Here is a 20179-nt window from a genome sequence, read left to right on the forward strand (position 1 = left end):
TTGATTTCACATGAGACAGTCATGGCTTCCCTCAGAGAATCCTGGGAAGTGTAGTTTGTGAAGGGTGCTGAAAGGAGACTCCTGTTCCCCTGAGAGAGCTCCAGTGGCCAGACTGGTTTAACAGCCACTCTGTTAAACTAACTACACTTCCCAGGATTCTCTGAGAGAAGCCATGACTGTCCAAAGTGAAATAAAGGTCTGGTGGGGATGTGGCCGGGGACAGCTTTGGTTTAAATTTGGGTGGGAGGCTACATGTGCCTGCTGTAGAATAAAAAGGTGAGGGAAATGCTGAAAAGCAATGATACTGTTCACAATGTTTTCCTTTTGGAAAGGAAAGGGGCTTTCCGTCTGCCCAGTGCCCACCCACCAATCTCTTCCCCTCTCCCTCCTCCTACCCTCCCTGTCTCTCCCCTAGGTCAGTGTTGGACTATGACCTGGGAGACCAGGGTTTGAATCCCCACACAGCCATGAAGCTCACTGGGTGACTTTGGGCCAGTCATTGCCTCTCAGCCTCAGAGAGAGGCAATGATAAAACTACCTCTGAATACTGTTTACCATGAAAACCCTATTCATAAGGTTGCCATAAGTCGGGATTGACTTGAAGACAGTCCATTTCCATTTTCAAACATGATTGCACAAAAATAAATCCCATTGAACTCAAAAAGTATGCAACTGATGAAACCCACCCTCCCTTCTCCTCCCTCCTATCCCCTCCCGCTTGCCCCTTGCCTTTCCTCCCCTCTCCCTCCAATCCCCTCCCCCTTCCCTCCCCATGGTCAGTTTTACCTATCTTAAGCATGATTGCACGGGAGTAAATACCACATTGAACTCAGTAAGCATGCAAATAATCAGACCTGGCTTTCCCCTCCTTCCCCTCTCCTCTCTCTTCCTCCTCCTCTCCCTTCCTCCTCCCCTCCCCTCCCCTCCTCTCCCCTCTTCCTTCTTCCTCCTTCCCCGCCCACTCCCTCCCTCCCTCCCTCCCTCCATCCATCCCTCCCTCCCTCCCACCCCAGTCAGTTTTACCTATCCTAAGCATGATTGCATGGGAGTAAATCCCACTGAACTTAATAAACATGCAAATAATCAAACCTGTCCTTTGCCTCCCCTCCCCTCCTTCCTGCTCTCCTCCTCCCTTCCACCCTTCCTCCCCTCCCTCCTCCTCCTCCCCTCCCCATCCCCTGTGGTCAGTTTCATCTATCCTAAGCATGATTTCATGGGAGTAAATCCCACTGAACTCAATAAGCATGCAAATGATCAAACCTGCCCTCCTCTCCTCCCCATTCCCTGTGGGCAGTTTCACCTATCCTTAGCATGATTGCAGGGAACTTACTGTGCAGAGGGGGAAGCAGCTGACCATTTATGGCAAACATATCAGAAAATAAGTAGCACAGCAACAATATGTGATTAACACACCTTCAGTGTCTCTGCTTGCAGGAACAAGGTTGCTGATAAGTGTAACCCACATGTAATTCAGAGCAATAGATAACAAGATGGTGCTCTTTGAAAATAAAGAAGCAGAAATACAGCATAAATTGCAACAATGTAAATGAGGAATGGGAGTTGGGTTTTACAATTTCTACCCTTCCCTCCCACATAGGCATGCACATGTGTGCGTGCACACGTGCACACATGCACACACACACACACACACACACACAGAGAGAGAGAGAGAGAATCAAAACAAAGCAAACCATAGTAAAGACATTATGATTTTATAATAAATGGCCCATTTCTATTCATCTGTATCTATTCAAGACTATTTCAACTATCCCATTTCATTGCAGTTTGTCATGTTATCTGAGCTGAATGTGCTATTACTTTTCTCTTTTGGTATTACGCCAGCACAAAATGAGAAGGGAAAACCCAAAATACTTGCAGGATATGCATCATTTATCACATTTAGTATTAGGAAGTAATGTGATGGGTTATATTCGGTGACATTAATGCCTACTCCCATGTTCCATTAAATAGGTTCCTACCAGCACTTGCATCACAGAACCAGCTGTGGTGCATACAAATCCCATCCTCAGAGGTTAATTCAGAAAACAGCAAACACAGGGAAACATCTATTTGCAACTTCTTAACAAATTCTGCATCAACACTAGCAGGCACAAGCAAGCGGGTACCAACCAGGCCAGAATTAGTAGAATTATAACCCCGAGCCTTCTTGGCCCTTTGTGTCACCTGACTCCGGCTGAGCTCACAGCTGCAGTGCCCCATCCTCCCGCCATAAACTACCACAGCAACATAAAGGCTAGAACTTTGTATATCCAACTGCCAGAACCCTTGGTTTCAGACCACGGTGCTGGTATGCCTTCCACACTGTTCCATTAATTAACAATAGTTTCCACTCAAAGGAAAACAGAGCATCTTTGTAGATATTCTGTTATCACAGCATTCGAAATAAATTGATGCAGTTTCAGTGATATCCCATCAGTAAAGCCACAGAAATGGGCAGTGTGGCATAGTGGTTAAGACCCAGGTTCAAATCCCCACTCAGTTGTGAAGCTTTTGGAAAAAGAGACTTCCAGAGGAGTCCTATGTTATACTTTTGATGCGGCTTTACTGGGATGGAGAGAATAAAAAGGCAATTTTGCTAAAGGGTTTTAATAGGGTAACTAACAGCTTCTCTAAAGCTGTCTTAGTTGAGCATAAGCTGTTGGTATTTAAAGTGACAGTAACAACCTAACAAATATAATTACAGTACTATTTAAAATATGCCATATAAGCTTGTGCACTTAATAATCTTGTAATAAACAAACATAAATACATGTGTAAAATATCGGTATCGGTACCATCTGATTTGTACCATGTCTATACCACACAGTTGGGTTTAATTACTTAGAGTAAGTAAATACCCCCCTTCCCTTTGCACAGATCTACTACCCTGGCCAAACTGACATTCAAACAAAACTGCGTAGGAGTTCCAACACCAGTAGGGCTGGGGGGGGGCATGCCAGAAAATGGCTTTGATCAGAAAGATCCAAAGCTGCCCTAGTCCCCTGTCATAAGAGCATAGGAGCCTGCTGGATCAGGCCAAAGACCCATCTAGTCCAGCAATCCTGTTCTCACAGTGGCCAACCAGATGCCCATGGGAAGTCCACAAGCAGAACCTGAACCCAACAGCACTCTCCCCACCTGTGATTCCCAGCAACTGGTATTCAAAGGCACACTACCTCTGACAGTTAAAGATTTAAGAAGGCATTGTTTTCGATTCCACCCTATATTCGTCACATGCAGCAGTGTTTCCATTCTGCTGCAGCTTGTCTTCTGCCAAAAACTACATTATTCATCTCACTGTTCACTGTAACTTATATAATAAATTATATAATTTAGGTAAATTACATTGTCATTACATTGTTCCGCCACATTCATTTCAGTGCAAAAGAAACACAACGCAAATGGGGGAAAACATAATCAATTACATATTGTTTGCAAACTGAAAGCAATAATGAATACCAATCATATTCACTGAATTGATTTCTGCTCCAGATCCGGGACAAATAAGTGAACACTGGCAATTTCTACTCCCATTTCCATTTCCATCAAAATTCTCTGATGTCCCTACTGATAGTGGAGGTGGTAAATAGCCATCATGGCTAACAATCATTTACAGTCTTATTCTCCAAGAATTTGTTCTTTTTTAAAAAGCAATCCAAGGTGGTAGCCATCACTACCTCTTATGAAAGTGAATTCCATTGTTATAACAATACAATGTGTGAAGAAGTACTTGAGTTTTCCTGTACTCTTTCAACATTCAGCTTCATTGAATTGCCCCAAGATCTAGTATTATGAGGGAGAAAAACATTTTTCTGTTCAGTTTTTCCAGACCATGCACAATATTATACACCTCTATCATGTCTCCTCTTACTCATTTTTTCTCTAAAGTAAAAAGCCCGAAATGTTGCAAACCGTCTTCATAGATTGCTCCACCCCCTTGATCATTTTGGTTCCCTTTTCTGAATCTCCACTTTTAATTACTTTCATCAATGAGAACTTTAAATACTTTTTCTGAGACTTTTATATCTTTCTGTGGTGACAGAAAATATTTTTTAAAAGTCAAAAAAGTGATTTTTTTAAAAAAAGAAAAAGATCTAAGTTCAGAAATAGATGGAGGAGTGCAGACTGTTCTCCCACCCTAGTATCTGCCCTGCCAACAGAGCATTAGATAAAGTGACATAAGTGCTTTCATATCCATCTCCCCTTTAGGACTGCACAAATCATCTATGTTTCTTGGCTTTCTTCCTCTTAACGGTTATTGGAACTGGGAGGTCCAGGGCATTTGAGAAAATGATAAAAGGAGTCCAAGATGGGTGAGTCCAAGATGGGTGGGAGTTTCTAAAAAAGGAAATTCTAAAGGCACAATGGCAAACAATTCCATCAAGGAAAAACGGGGGAAGAGAGCAGAAGAAGCCAATGTGACTTCACAGAAAGCTTAGAGATGACCTGAAAACAAAAAAGGGCACATATAGAAAGTGGAAGGAAGGGCAGACCACAAAGGAAGAATACAGTCAGGTAGCACAGAATTGAGGGATGGTGTCAGGAAGGCTAAACCTGAGAATGAGCTGAGGTTGGCAAGATGCCAAAAGCAACAAAAAAGCTTTCTTCAGGTACATCCATAGTAAAAGACAGAGAAAAGAAATGGTGGTAAAGCTACTCAATGAAGATGGCAAAATGATGACAAAGAAAAGGCAGAAGTGCTCAGTTTCTACTTTGGCTCAATCTTTTCCCGAAATAGGGTCTATGGCCCTCCTGGGAAATGTGAAGTTGAAGGGGCAGGATTGGAGCTTGGGATTGATAGACAGATGGTCAAGGAATACCTAATCACTTTGAATGAGTTCAGATCTGCAGGGCCTGACGAACTGCTTCCTAGAATATTGAACTGGTTGAAGAACTCTCAGAACCACTGTCTGTTACCTTTGCGAAATTGTGGCGGATGGGTGACTGGAGGAGGGCTAATGTTGTCCCTATCTTCAAAAAGAGCGGGAGGGAGGAACAGACCCATGGGAAAATTATGGAGCAGATTATACAGCAGTCAGTCTGTAAGCACCTTGAAAACAATGCAGTGATTACTAGAAGCCAACATTGGTTTATCAAGAACAAATCCTGCCAGACTAACCTTATCTCAGTTTTTGATCAGGTAACCTCCCTTGTAGACTGTGGGAATGCTGTGGACATAATATATCTCGACTTCAGCAAAGCTTTTGAGAAAGTGCCCCATGATATTCTGATTAGCAAGCTAGCTAAATGTGGGCTGGATGGATCAACTATCAGGTGGATCCACAGTTGGCTCCAGAATCATACTCAAAGAGTGCTTATCAAGGGTTCCTTGTCAAACTGGGGGGAGGTAATGAGCAGGGTACCACAGGGCTCAGTCCAGGGCCTAGTGCTCTTCAACATTTTTATTAACGATTTAATGAGGTGGTGCAGAGAATGCTTATCAAATTTGCAGATGATACAAAATTGGGAAGGATAGCTAATACCCTGGAAGAGGGAAGCAAAATTCAAAGGGATCTTGATAGGCTGGAGTATTGGGCTGAAAACAATAGAATTAAATTTAACAGGGATAAGTGCAAAGTTCTACACTTAGGAAAAACAAACCAAATGCACAGTTATAAACAATACTACATGCAAGAAGGATCTTGGGATTGTTCTTGATCACAAGCTCAATATGAGAGAACAGCATGAGGTGGCTGCAAAAAAGGCAAATGCTATATTAGGCTGCATTACTGGAAGTATAGTTTCCAAATCGCGTGAAGTACTAGTTCCCCTCTATTGGGCACTGGTTTGGCCTCATCTTGAATACTGCATCCAGTTCTGGACACCGCACTTCAAGAAGGATGCAGACAAACTGGAACAGGTTCAGAGGAGAGCAACAAAGATGATCAGGGGACTAGAAACAAAGCCCTGTGAGGAGAGACTGAAAGAACTGGGCATGTTTAGCCTTGAGAAGAGAAGATTGAGGGGAGATATGATAGCACTCTTCAAGTACTTGAAGGGTTGTCACACAGAGGAGGGCCAATATCTCTTTTCAATCATCCCAGAGTGCGGGACAAGGAATAATGGGCTTACGTTACAGGAAGCCAGACTTCGGTTAAACATTGGGAAAACTTCCTAACTTTTACAGCAGAAGTACAATGGAACCAGTTACCTAGGAAGGTGGGTTCTACAAGCACTCTTCAAGTACTTAAAAGGTTGCCACACAGAGGAGGACCAGGATCTCTTCTTGATCATCCCAAAGGGCAGGACATGGAATAATGGGCTCAAGTTGTAGTAAGCCAGTTTTCGACTGAACATCAGGAAAAACATCCCAATTGTTACAGTGGTACAACAATGGAACCAATTACCTTAGAAGGTGGTGGGCTCTCCAACACTGGGGGCATTCAAGAGGCAGCTGGACAGACACGTGTCAGGTATGCATTAATTTGGATTCCTCCATTGAGCTGGGGGTTGGACTCAATGGCCTTATTGGCCCCTTCCAACTCTATGATTCTATGATTTCTGTAACATCTTCCATTTTTTTAGGGTGGCTGTTCACAAATGAAAATGCTTTTCCTTACACAAGAATTTGCATTCATATTTTAATGATATGATTGCAGGATGTTTTCTTGGTCCAGACCTCACACACTCAAATGACAGGTCTCATAAAGCAAGGAGAGGCAGAATGGGTCTTCATAGGGATGATCCATAGATTCTGACTACCCAACTATCATGATCATCTTCAACCACGCTAACTATCCATCTCACTGCAACATCCCCATCTATATCTACCTCTTTCACACAGCTTTTCTTCTTTTGTGTGAATAAAACCAGTACCTATGCAACCAGCTCCATCGTTAGGCATTCATGGGCAAAGGGAGTTAATTCCATGCCACTGAGTCTTGAAACATGCAGGAAACAGATACGAAACATTTCTCAACCTTTATATAGCTACATTTCATGTAATTGGTCTGGCACAAGAGAAGAAATTATTATGTGTTGTTGTCCAGATTTGTACTAACTCTTCTCCAGGGCCCTGAATATGATTATAGTAGTTTATTATTACCCCAACATTTCTCCTATTCTTCCTCCAGCATTCCTTTGGATGAACTATGGTGTGTGGCCAGTTACTCTAGGATTACCTCCATGTACATATGAGAAACCATTTATTTATTTATGTAGAATATCTCAAAGTGGCTTACAAAAGATTCTGACAATAAAAGCACACTCAAATCTAGTACAGGAACAGAAATTACATAATGTCCAGATGAAACCAATTATTATTCAGGCAGCATTTCTTGCCCACTTCCTTGTTCTCCCTGGGTTTATACCAGACAGCAGTTCCCACTAGAATGATGTTTTGGGGAACAAACCATATCCTCTACATAGGTGTCTAAATGATTACTGATTCGGTACAAGACTCCAGTGTCTTTCAGTTTGGCCATCTAAAATAACAGATGTTCAAGGTTCAAGTTTTGGTGTACAAAGCCCTATACAGCTACGAACCAGGATACCTGAAAGACCATCTTATCCCTTATATACCCAGTTGATCACTGCGCTCTGCAGGTGATATCATCTTATCAGGAGATCCATTCTGCACAACATAGGAAATGGACCTTTAGTGTAGTGGCACCTACCCTTTGGAATTCACTCCCCTTAAATATTAGACAGGTGCCATCTCTGTTATCTTTTCGGCACCTACTGAAGACCTTCCTCTTTCCACAAGCCTTTTCAGTTGAGACCTTATCGCAGTCTGTGTCTGCACTGGAATTGCTTTTTAATATGTTTCAAAACCTTTTTTCAAAGTTTTTTTAAAGCTTTTAAAAATGTTTTTAAAGATGTTTTGTTTTAATACTTTAAAATATCTGTTTTCATGACGTTTTAAAGTGTTTTAGTGCTTTTGTTTGGCCCTGGTCTTCTACTGAGAGGAAGGGCGGGATATAAATCAAATAATAAACAAACAAACAGATGGAGACAGCCAACCATATAATGACCAAAGAGTGTACACACATCTGCATATGATACATGGTAAAATACTGTTTACCACTTGGAGGATGACTAAACTACCCCAAGGGGGAGAGAATTCTCCCACAGTGGTTTGGTCATCTCTGCAGCCAAATTTCCAAATGTAGTCATTAACTAGCAATGATGAGGCAGGAAGACATGAACACTATTTGTTTTGAGTGAGGAAATAAAATCTCTCTCTCTTTCTCTCTCTCTCTCTCTCTTTCTCTCTCTCTCTCTCTCTCTCTCTCTCTCACACACACACACACACACACCTTCCATCCTGAAAGAGAATGGTACAATCCCAGATGGACAGATAGAAAGAGCATGAAATCGGCATAAATCCATGACAACAGATCTACCTCTGTGGGTGTGGTGGCCCCAGTGGTTCTGTGGTGTGGTGTTAGCTGTAGAAACACAAGGGCCACTATGTAGTATTGTTCAGAGAAGTATGCTTGTTTGACTAGGGGGATCCAATATGGTTAATTAACTCTACAGATCCTTGGGGAAAACCTCCAGAAAAGATCCCCCTAAGCACCCTCCTCTTTCTTCCCAATAGGAAGAGGGACAAGGAAATGAAAGAAGCACAACACTTGAGACTGAAGAGGCTTTTTTTTTTTTTACTGTGGTTTGGGACCCATGTTATGCCCCCTTGGATACCTACTGAACTGGAAACATTTTAATCTATTGAGTTTTATGTGTTCTCTGTCATTGAGCCTGCCTCCAAAGTCACAGCTGGTAAAACCAAATGGGTCATTTTTTCCCCACCATGAAGGCCAGCACCACAGTTCAGTAGACACCATTTCTTCTTTATGTTAAGCTGTGCATCTAATTACAGATCACAGTTAATAGATTTACAGTGGGCAACAAAGGAATGTGGGGGGAAGTCACTGCCTTGATCTTGAACACTTCTCTCACAGTGAGCTTTTATGGGGAGAGGGGACAAAACTAAAAAAGAAACTGATAAACAAAAACATACACTGTCATTTCTTCAATCAATTTAGCAATAATCTTTTGCCAAGAAAAAAACAGGCTGGATCTCTAAATGAACAGATGTGTAACTGGAGGCAGCGTCATTGTTTCCAATTGGAGAATTAGTAGCTGAATGTCAACACCAGGAGCTGAGTCGAACAAACAGAAGAGCCAGGTAGATGCCTGTTGTGAATTTGCTTAGAGGGGCTTGGAACGAGGTGACAAGAGATACTCCCATATGTCAGCAACAGTTACTGGATCTTCAAATACATCCCAATTGAATTTAAGCTTGTGAACTGGTTTCTTAAAGCTAAATGAGCACCTTTTTCAACAAGGAAGGGGACTAATCATGTGTAATATTGAGATTGTACTACACATGGCTACATACTTGCTTGCATTAAGAAATGTAAATTCCTTAAATACCTTAAATTGAATTTCATACTCCATATGCTCTCAGATAAAATGTACTGATGCAGAGCAGTTATTTGTTAACTTAAGGAGTCATGCATGCATGTTTCATTTTACCTCTTGGTAGCTGGTGGCCAAGAGGCGAGTGTCAGGGTTACCTTTCTCCATTATCAACAAGTTTATCTTGAAGTAGTGGTGAGGACTAAGCAGAAATCTACCAAGAGAACATTCTTCCATGTGATTTGCGTAGAATCAGGATGTTTGATATCAAATAGTTGTACCCCTCAGTTACAGAAATGGGCATAATTCCCCAACAGAGCTTGGAAAAGTTACTTTTTTGAACTACAACTCCCATCAGCCCCAGCCAGCATGGCCACTGGATTGGGCTGATGGGAGTTGTAGTTCAAAGAAGTAACTTTTCCAAGCTCTGTTCCCCAATCCCATACTGAAGCACACAAATGCCTCCTCATCCACTTTACATGCACAAAACCACCTCTTTCTAATGAACTGAATGCGGAAACCAAGGAGAGCCCCATGTGTGTATTGAAACTTCTAGGCTCACGAAGAGCCACTGGATTTGGAAGACTTTTTATGCCTCCTTCTCAGATATACATTTCACACTTCATTATGTCTCCTTACTGTTTTGGCTAGTACAGTATTAAACTGTCGCAATCAATGAAGCTTCCAAAAGTCCCTTGAGAGGCATTTTCATATGTCACACCACCAGGAAATGGTTATTTGCTTCATTTCATCCCATAACTCTTGGTTATACACACAAGCCAAAAGGCTCCCTTGGCCTCAGACCACAAATACACAAGGAATAGCTGATGATCTGATTGTTGCACCAATCTCCCTTCTCTCTACATTGACTAGCAGGAAAATGAAGAGGCACTTCCAGTTGCCAGGACTGGAAGACCTCCAATCATTGGTGTTGCATACAAATATTTCAAATGAATCATATGCCATAATTTCAAGAAAGAATAGCTGCCCCCTAGTGAGAGTGACTGGTAAAAGAAAATGATAAACCTATCTAAAATGGAAGTCAGATGTGTCTTTTTAAAAATTATTTTTATTGACAATTACCGAATTAGCAGATACTGGGACTGGCAACCAAATATTTACCTGTGTATATGAAATGTAACTCTTTGAGAATATACAAATATATTAGATTTATTTTAGGGTAAGTGGTTGGTTTATGCATGGATACCACTGGCTTTACAAATATATATCTGAGTGCTTTCACATCCTGAATGTGTATTTGGTTACATTCATATAATTGCACAATGTATTCATTACCCAGGAGGCTCCTTGTGGTTCCTATTATTCATACTCCTGATTTATAAGCTTTCATTGTTCCAGCTCTTATAATGTAAGTAATTTCCTCCACTACCCTCATCCTTGCAGAGGCGTTTTAAAAATCCAGGTAAGTATTTTCAGCTCTGTCAATGTTTTTGACAACTGGAATATCTACAAAAATAGATGGGGATTGTGTGTGGAGGGGTGGGCACAAGATTTTAAAATAAATGTTTAATCAGGAATTTCTAGCAAATCTCCAGCACTGAGCAGACAGCAGTAGGGTAGCCTAGATAGATCCTTTTGTATAGCCAAACACAGACATTTGAAGTAACATTTAAGTTTCAGGTCACAAGATTCTTTTAAATCCTTAAGAAGTTATGTCTTGAATTCAGGATATTGCATTAGTAGGAAGGTCAAATAATAATCTTTGAATCATCCGACTAAGGTTGCAGTTCTATCCCAGCTTACTAGGGTGAAAGCCACATTGCACACAGTGGAACTTACTTAAAAGTAAACATGATTGGAATTGCCCTGTATGGCTTAAGAACATAAGAACATAAGAAGAGCCTGCTGGATCAGGCCAGTGGCCCATCTAGTCCAGCATCCTGTTCTCACAGTGGCCAACCAGGTGCCTGGGGGAAGCCCGCAAGCAGGATCTGAGTGCAAGAACACTCTCCCCTCCTGAGGCTTCCGGCAACTGGTTTTCAGAAGCATGCTGCCTCTGACTAGGGTGGCACAGCACAGCCATCATGGCTAGTAGCCATTGATAGCCCTGTCCTCCATGAATTTGTCTAATCTTCTTTTAAAGCCATCCAAGCTGGTGGCCATCACTGAGTCTTGTAGGAGCAAATTGCATAGTTTGACTATGCGCTGAGTAAAGAAGTGCTTCCTTTTGTCTGTCCTGAATCTTCCAACATTCAGCTTCTTTGAATGTCCACAAGTTCTAGTATTATGAGGGAGAAAAACTTTTCTCTATCCAATTTCTCAATGCCATGCATGATTTTATACACTTCTATCATGTCTCCTCTGACCCGCCTTTTCTCTAAACTAAAAAGCCCCAAATGCTGCAACCTTTCCTCGTAAGGGAGTCGCTCCATCCCCTTGATCATTCTGGTTGCCCTCTTCTGAACCTTTTCCAACTCTATAATATCCTTTTTGAGATGAGGCGACCAAACTGTACACAGTATTCCAAATGCGGCCGCACCATAGATTTATACAACGGCATTATGATATCGGCTGTTTTATTTTCAATACCTTTCCTAATTATCCCTAGCATGGAATTTGCCTTTTTCACAGCTGCCACACACTGGGTCGACATTTTCATCGTGCTGTCCACTACAACCCCGAGGTCTCTCTCCTGGTCGGTCACTGCCAGTTCAGACCCCATGAGTGTATATGTGAAATTCAGATTTTTTGCTCCAATATGCATAATTTTACACTTGTTTATATTGAATTGCATTTGCCATTTTTCCGCCCATTCACTCAGTTTGGAGAGATCTTTTTGGAGCTCTTCCCAATCCCTTTTTGTTTTAACAACCCTGAACAATTTAGTATCGTCAGCAAACTTGGCCACTTCACTGCTCACTCCTAATTCTAGGTCATTAATGAACAAATTGAAAAGTACAGGTCCCAATACCGATCCTTGAGGGACTCCACTTTCTACAGCCCTCCATTGGGAGAACTGTCCGTTTATTCCTACTCTCTGCTTTCTGCTTCTTAACCAATTTCTTATCCACAAGAGGACCTCTCCTCTTATTCCATGACTGCTAAGCTTCCTCAGAAGTCTTTGGTGAGGTACCTTGTCAAACACTTTTTGAAAGTCTAAGTACACTATGTCCACCGGATCACCTCTATCTATATGCTTGTTGACACTCTCAAAGAATTCTAATAGGTTACTGAGACAGGACTTTCCCTTGCAGAAGCCATGCTGGCTCTGCTTCAGCAAGGCTTGTTCTTCTATGTGCTTAGTTAATCTAGCTTTAATCATACTTTCTACCAGTTTTCCAGGGACAGAAGTTAAGCTAACTGGCCTGTAATTTCCGGGATCCCCCCTGGATCCCTTTTTGAATATTGGTGTTACATTTGCCACTTTCCAGTCCTCAGGCACGGAGGAGGATCCGAGGGACAAGTTACATATTGTAGTTAGCAGATCAGCAATTTCACATTTGAGTTCTTTGAGAACTCTCAAGTGGATGCCATCCGGGCCCGGTGATTTGTCAGTTTTTATATTGTCCATTAAGCCTAGAACTTCCTCTCTCGTTACCACTATTTGTCTCAGTTCCTCAGAATCCCTTCCTGCAAATGTTAGTTCAGGTTCAGGGATTTGCCCTATATCTTCCACTGTGAAGACAGATGCAAAAAATTCATTTAGCTTCTCTGCAATCTCCTTATCGTTCTTTAGTACACCTTTGACTCCCTTATCATCCAAAGGTCCAATCGCCTCCCTAGATGGTCTCCTGCTTTGAATGTATTTATAGAATTTTTTGTTGTTGGTTTTTATGTTCTTAGCAATGTGCTCCTCAAATTCTTTTTTAGCATCCCTTATTGTCTTCTTGCATTTCTTTTGCCAGAGTTTGTGTTCCTTTTTATTTTCTTCATTCAGACAAGACTTCCATTTTCTGAAGGAAGACTTTTTGCCTCTAAGAGCTTCCTTGACTTTGCTCGTTAACTATGCTGGCATCTTCTTGGCCCTGGTGGAACCATTTCTGATCTGCGGTATGTACTCCAGTAGAGCTTCTAATATAGTGTTTTTAAACAACTTCCAAGCATTTTCGAATGATGTGACCCTCTGGACTTTGTTTTTCAGCTTTCTTTTTACCAATCCCCTCATTTTTGTGAAGTTTCCTCTTTTGAAGTCAATCCTATGCGCACTTAACTGAGAATATGCATAAATGAACATAATGGGATTACTTCTGAGTAAACATGCACAGGTTGACATTTTTTAAAAAAATTAAAAAATCCTAAAATATGAAAGTGCCTAGAGTAGGATGGGAAAGTATTCCATTTGGAAACCTCTAGACTGGTTTTGACATTTTTCCTTGCAATCTACTGAATTCAGGATATTTTAGCAGCAAGGTTTTGTTAGTCTTTTGCAGAATCTGACAAGGTATCATTTATTTCTGTCATTTTCTTTTCAGTTTTAGTTTCTCACTAAGGTCAGATGGGGTGGAGCTGTTGGGGGCAGGGAAGGAGAAGCGCATTTCACAAATGCAAGTAAATAGGCCCAGTTAGGCTTTCCAGTGATGAAGCTTTATAACATGTATTTAACCTGTTTAACTTTATGGTTTCCTATAAAGTACTTTTCATTTTCAAGGAGTTAAGAGGCCATGCCTTCTCCCAGGAATTTTAGCATGTGTTTTAAATTGTTTTTATATTGTTTTAAATTTTAAAATTGTGTTTTAAATTGTTTTTAAAATATGTGTTTTAAATTGTGTATTTGTTTTAATGTTTTTGATTGCTGTAAACCGCCCAGAGAGCTTTGGCTATGGGGTGGTATACAAGTGCAATAAATATTTATTTTATTTATTTTATTTTATTACACTTTTAAACCGCCCTATAGCAACAGGCTCTCAGGGCGGTGTACAATATGATAAAACCACATTTAGAACCAGCGAATGTGGATAAAACATGTAAATATAAAAACACATTAAAAACAGATTAAGACAAAAATAGAACATTACACTAATTAACTATAACATTAAAATTAAAAACAAAACTAAAACTAAAACTAAAACTGAAACTAAAACTAAAACTAAAATGCCTGGGCAAAGAGGTAGGTCTTTACCTGGCGCCGAAAAGATATCAAAGAAGGCGCCAGGCGTATCTCGTCAGGGAGGGCATTCCATAATTCGGGGGCCACCACCGAGAAGTCTCTAGATCTCATTGTTGCTCTCCGGGCCTCCTTGTGAGTTGGAACCCAGAGAAGGGCCTTCAACGTCGAGCGCAGCGAATGGGTAGGTTCGTAGTGGGAGAGGCGCTCCATCAGGTATTGCGGTCCGGTGCCGTTAAGGGCTTTATAGGTAAGAACCAACACTTTGAATCTGGCCCGGAAACCTATTGGTAGCCAGTGCAGTTGGGCCAGGACAGGTGTTATATGATCAGATCTTTTAGTCCGAGTGAGGACTCTGGCCGCAGCATTCTGCACCAGCTGAAGTTTCCGAACCGTCTTCAAAGGTAACCCTACGTAGAGTGCATTACAGTAATCCAGTCTAGAGGTTACCAGAGCATGGATAACTGAGGCAAGGTTCTCCCTGTCCAGATAGGGTCGTAGTTGGGCTACCAGCCGAAGCTGGTAGAACGCATTCCGTGCCACCGAGGCTACCTGAGCCTCCAGAGACAGGAGCAGATCTAATAAGATCCCCAAACTACGGACCTGCTCCTTTAGGGGGAGTGTAACCCCATCCAGAGTAGGTCGGACATCAACCATCTGGTCAGAGGACCCCCCCCACCAACAGCATCTCAGTCTTGTCAGGATTGAGTCTCAGTTTATTAGCTCTCATCCAGACCATTATCGTGACCAGGCAGCGGTCTAGTACATCAACAGCCTCACCTGAAGAAGATGAAAAGGAGAAATAGAGTTGCATATCATCAGCATATTGCTGAAAACGCACTCCAAAACTCCTAATGACCTCACCCAGCGGCTTCATATAGATATTAAAGAGCATGGGGGACAGAACTGAGCCCTGCGGGACCCCATATTGGAGTACCCAGGGCCTCGAGTAATGCTCCCCAAGCACCACCTTCTGAAGACGGTTCTCGAGGTAGGAGTATAGCCACTGCCAAGCAGTGCCTCCAACTCCCAAATCCGCAAGTCGCCTCAGAAGGATACCATGGTCGATGGCATCAAAAGCCGCTGAGAGATCAAGGAGAACCAACAGAGTTACACTCCCTCTGTCCCTCTCCCGACAGAGGTCATCATACAGGGCGACCAAGGCCATTTCTGTACCAAACCCCGGCCGAAAGCCCGATTGAAATGGATCCAGATAATCAGTTTCATCCAAAAGAACCTGGAGCTGGCGAGCGACCACACGCTCTAGGACCTTGCCCAGAAAAGGAACATTAGCTACCGGTCTATAGTTGTCAAGATTATCAGGGTCCAAGGAGGGGTTTTTTTAGGAGCGGTCTCACCACCGCCTGCTTTAGGCAGAGTGGGACCACTCCCTCTCGTAAAGAGGCATTAATCACCTCCTTGGCCCAGCCGGCTGTTCCATTTCTGCTAGCTTTTATTAGCCACGAGGGGCAAGGATCCAGAGCAGAAGTGGTCGCCCGCACCTGTCCAAGCACTTTGTCCACATCCTCGAGCTGTACCAACTGAAACTCATCCAATAAAACAGGACAAGACTGTGCTCCGGATAAATAAATGGAAATTAAAAGCTGTCTGTGGTAGCAAGGAAGGAACCTGAATGACTGCTCACTTATCAATTCATGTCTTTATTACAAATTAATATGTTGCTCTTTTATCCTTTTGTTAGTATTGGCAGACATGCAAGATATAAGCACACCAAACAGCAAAGAAAGACAAATGGGTCGGGTGTGTTTCAGTGCCTGACTAAAATACATAGTTGCCCAGACAATGCAATTTTGCAGTTACAATATTGCAATTCCATCATATAATGATATATGTTGGCTTTTTCAAATGTGATGAATTGCCTAAAGGGACAGCACTTGCATGCATGATATTCCATGTAAGCCATGCATAGAATTCATCACATCTGAGACAACATATATGAAGCATGCATATGCTAGGAAGACACAACTGAGTGGTGCAATCCCAATGGGAAGAAGCCACATAACAGACTCCTCCCTTGTGACTTGTGGCTTCCAATGTACCAGAATGGTGCAGGGAGAAGATGCACCACGGTGGTTCCCACACCTATGAGATACAGCTCATCCTGATGTTAAGATGGCCAAGTCATCAGGTGACCATGTGTGTATTTTAGCACCTCAATAACAAATATGCCAGTTGGACACCAGAGCTGATAGCTAAAGAGTTTGTATTCATCATTACAAAATCAAGTAGTGACTTGCCTGTTTGAATAAGACATCACACATCAAATGTCACATACAAAAAGGCCATATCACCTCACTGTAAAATGCTTGGGGGGGGGAGTCATTGCATACACTTCAGCAGCCAAGTCACTGTATTGAGTAACCCAGTGATGGGCCAGCCTAGAATGTTATTTTAGCAACCTCTTTAGCGATACGCTTCATCCACACTCTCCCTACTCCAAGACATTTCTGCCAGAGCAGAAAAACTGACTCTGGTTACCTTGGTGATAAACTAAAGCTGAAAATTACACATAATTGTTGCTGATGTCACAGCTCTCACATTGTTTCCAAGGCTACAAAGTGCCTCAATTAATTGTGATGTTTCTTTTCTTCTCTGTATTGGAAGCCTTTCCCCCCTTTGCTTGGGTAAATTGCTTAGAAGAGCAGGTAATCTATCTAGACCTTCTCATGGCCTCACAGCTGTCTTTGGTAATGATGGGGATTTATAAATTGAAAGTAGGGCTTCCTAAACTGTATAGAGCAATTTGATTCCCAGACTACCTCATTCTGTCTCCCGCCTTGCAAAAAAATAAAAACAATTGCAGTTCCAGAGTCTAAAGGATATATTTCATAAGCAGGTTGGATTTTATATATTTCCAAAAGTAGAATACCAGCTAAGGTTGCAATGCAATACATATCTACTCAGAAGTAAGCTCCACTGTGTTCAATGGGACTTCTTCCCAGGTGAGTATGTATTGGACTGCAGTCTAAGTCATCAACTAAGGAAACACTTTCATTGACCAAAGCAAAATATTGTGTGTTTTAAAAAAGGAGGTGGGAGGGTCAGAGCAATGGACTCTAGACCATGAAAGCATGATGCAATAATAAAATTGTTAGTCTTTAAAGTGCCACACAATTCTTTGCTGTTTGTGTTGCATCAACAAGGGTACCCTTCTGGAAATAGCCACAAATTTATGGAGGAGAGCTGTATAAAATTATTTATTTATTTCTTTATTATCATTATTTTTACCCCGCCCTTTTTCCAAAACTGGAACTCACGGCGGCTTCCAGATAAAAGAACACACATAATTAAAAACATACAAAAGTCTAGATTAAAATAGAATTAAACTATTTACAGTATTAAAACCATTCATGCATACAGTTAAAATAATTCAAACTCAGTTTAAAATAATACAGTTAGACAATAGCAATGCAGCACTCTTCAAGCCCTGTCCTTAACAGCCTTTAGTTCCAAAGGCTTGTTGGAATAAAAAAGTCTTTGCTTGCCGACGGAAGGACTGCATCGGGGCCATTCTTGCCTCCCTAGGAAGGGAATTCCAAAGCCTCGGGACAGCCGCCGAAAAGGCCCTATCTCGCGTCCCCACTAGTCGTGCTTGTGAGGACGTGGGTATTGAGAGAAGGGCCTCTCCTGAGGATCTCAAGGCCCAGGCAGGCTCATATAGGGAGATATGGTCTGACAGATAAAATGACCAACACCTCCCCACAACATGTACTTATGTACACTTGAAATCACTCAGCTTTGGATAGATTTTGGATTCAGACAGAACCCTGCTGAAAGGAGGGCATGAGGTGAAATTTTTATTTTATTTTATTTTAAATGGAGCCTAGATTGGGGATTTGGGGAAGTCATAAGGTTAGCATTTTAGCAGACATAGGTATTCTCTTGAATCTTCTGCGACTGCTTTGTTGTAGTTTATGGGGCTCAGAAAAATGTTAGGGTGCGCTAACATCTTATGCAACAGTAAAGACATTTCTTTACCATCATAACCTGTTCTTCAGTCTAAATCTTAAACACAACCATACCATTTAGTATGGATGTAAAATAGTTAGTGGCATTTTTAGCTTACATCTTTATCTCCACACTCTTAGGACAGCCCCAGGCCCCAACAAGCTGCTGCTGAGCGCCTCTAACTTTAATCACCGCTTTTGTTATTCCTTCCTTGCCCACATACCTGATGCAGTGGCTGATTCCCACTGGGAAAGCTAATTCCCTTCCCTCTTCTTTTGCTACAAAATTGCCCCTAGGACCCCATCTTCTGCCTCCTACTAGCAAGGCTTGTAAATATCACAGTGTAGCAAATGCACAGGCAGGCACTGGCTGGTAATACATAGTGGCTGTCCATCCAACACCTCTCAGGATGTTGGGTGCATCTTCCACCACTTTGCTGTGCTCGGACTGCAAAGGTCTGACCTTGTCAGCACGGAATGTTTCACCAGAGCAAAACAAAATTGCAGTTACTGCATCATAGCATGTGAGTTGGAGTCCGAGAACTTTCAGAGGGCCACAGGTTGCCCATCCCTGGAGAGTTATTTCAGGAGAAATATGCAAATGCAGGTGATACCTTGACTGCCTCTTAAATAATTTAGGAAGGCACACTAACAACAAAACTGAAAAGAAACAAGGCAACCTTTTACCCACTCCATCTAGTTCTGTTTGCAAACCTAAAGGGTGCTTTTATCATACTTGAAGTCATTTTTCTGGCTTAACTTTAAACAATTCAATACAAGAAATATTTGCTAAAATGTATTTTTGAAAGGAAAAATCTGATAAAAATATGTGTTTTCAGCTATTAAAAGCAAACATTGCTGGATGGAACAAATTCTAAAAAGAGCTTCTTCTAGGCATCTTATGGTACAATTTCTTAACCACACTGCCATGTGCTGAGTCAGATCATTGGTCCATCTCACTGAGTATGATCTAATTTAACTGGCAGCTTCCCTCTACAGCATCAAGCAAGGGGGGGGGTGGAATTCCCAAACCTATACTACACCAAATCCCTTAACAGAAGATGCAAGGGATTGAACCTGGAACCTTTTTTATGGTTTTTATTCCTTGAACTTCACATCTGAAAACCTTGTGTGATTTTGTTTTCAGAAGTGCCTGTAAGCGGGGAGTGATGAGAAAAACAAGAGTATCCACACGGAGAGCTGAAAAGTACTATTCACATTATAAACCTTTAGATTAGAATCTTTCTTCAACCATATGTTGTGTCAAGAATGCTCAGCCTTCCCACCAGGGACAACTCCCAAGCCCAGGGTAATTGATCCCAGCCAGACACAACACGTGCCTCCCTTACCAGGGCTGAGTTAAACCAACAACTGCAAGGTAGGTAGACTGCCACCATCCCTTAAACCTGGTCACCTACTCTGGGCCAAGGGGAAACCCAAAGTGCCAGAAATAGATCTGCCAAGGATTCCAAAAGACAAGAGCCAAGGATGCACTCCTTGTCTTGGAGCCTTAAGGCAAAATACCCAACTATACGGTAATCTGTGGCTAATTGGCCAAGGTGCTGGATTTAGAGCCAATTTCTCCCTGAAATGAACACACACTGGTAAATAAGAGGTAGCTTTATTAAAATAAAAGTACAAAAAATGTAACAGCAAAATAATTCCTTTAACCAAACATCCCAAGGGTTAGATACAAAAGGCGGAGAGTTCAAGTCACAAGTAAAAATAACAAAACTATCTAGCCTAATCTCTACTCATACAATATAGGTAAACCAGCAGAGGA

At 41.9% G+C, this 20179-nt stretch overlaps 1 protein-coding gene across 1 annotated transcript in view; it reads right to left on the bottom strand.

The window, feature by feature from the left end:
• MYO3B (myosin IIIB) overlaps positions 1-20179 on the bottom strand; it is a 357902-nt gene that overhangs the window by 280154 nt on the left and 57569 nt on the right. The gene's annotated exons all lie outside the window — the stretch shown is intronic.

The sequence above is a fragment of the Rhineura floridana genome, chromosome 2 (assembly GCF_030035675.1).
Source record: "Rhineura floridana isolate rRhiFlo1 chromosome 2, rRhiFlo1.hap2, whole genome shotgun sequence".
In the NCBI taxonomy this organism is placed as follows: Eukaryota; Metazoa; Chordata; class Lepidosauria; order Squamata; family Rhineuridae; genus Rhineura; species Rhineura floridana.